Here is an 884-nt window from a genome sequence, read left to right as displayed (position 1 = left end):
TGTCTGTGTGTTGGGTGGCGGGAGTTGCCCAGTTTCTTGCAGGACTGAATTCCAGCAATCTCCTAGGAATGTGTGTTTGTGCCTGTCTGTGCCTAGGTCCTCACCAGTGCAGAGGAACAGCTGCGCCCCGCGGCACAACGCGCACGCGCAGTACCGCCTCGGTAGCCACTAGGAAGTGGGCCTTGCTCTGCAGGAGCCTGTGGCGGTGATCGTGGAGAAATGTAGTTGGGGGTTTTCTCTTCCACCCTCTAAATCTGCGTGTCTATAACGAACAGTTCTAGAAACTGTGGGTGGAAGGGTCTTATGAAGTTTGAACCTCTTCAGAGTAAAATAAAAAGCAGCTGCCGAAACCCGGGATCGAACCAGGGACCTTTAGATCTTCAGTCTAACGCTCTCCCAACTGAGCTATTTCGGCCCGAATGCTTCCATCTTTGAGCAACCTAACCCTGAGCACCTCGTGTCCACCGTCCCGCCTGCGTTTTGCCAATAATCGATGATACTTCCACTTTCTTTTCCTTTGTCTGGTTAAAAATAATTCCTCTTCCTCGGTTCATTTTTCCCAGCCTTGAACGGTGCGTCATCCTCATCCCTTCCCGAGACCGTCTCGGTGTCCGCGGCCCGCGCGCAGGGACAAATAAGTTCGCAGGTTCCCTCGATCCGAGACCGAGGGTCCCTGTCACACGTCTGTCGCTGTAAAAGTGCCCAGGGCCCGACCTGGGGCAGGGTTTGCCAGGTGCGACTGGGTGAAGGAGTGGGTAGGGCTCTATAGGTATCAGCAGACTCCCCGCGACCCGTGTTCTGGGAATGCCACCCCAGTCACCTGCCCTTTGCGTGGACTTGCTAGGCAAACAGATAATTCAGTGTTGGTGCTCTTTCCTGCAGGA

General features: G+C 54.6%; 1 non-coding gene across 1 annotated transcript; it reads right to left on the bottom strand.

Moving 5' to 3' along the window:
• Nucleotides 1-342: 342 nt before the first annotated feature.
• Trnaf-gaa lies at nt 343-415 on the bottom strand. Its single transcript has one exon. It is a non-coding gene; the product is annotated as a tRNA-Phe (tRNA).
• Nucleotides 416-884: the final 469 nt, after the last annotated feature.

Source organism: Nannospalax galili, unplaced genomic scaffold (genome assembly GCF_000622305.1).
Source record: "Nannospalax galili isolate Female #2095 unplaced genomic scaffold, S.galili_v1.0 scaffold272, whole genome shotgun sequence".
Lineage (NCBI taxonomy): Eukaryota > Metazoa > Chordata > Mammalia > Rodentia > Spalacidae > Nannospalax > Nannospalax galili.
This window is presented reverse-complemented; position numbering and strand designations above follow the sequence as displayed.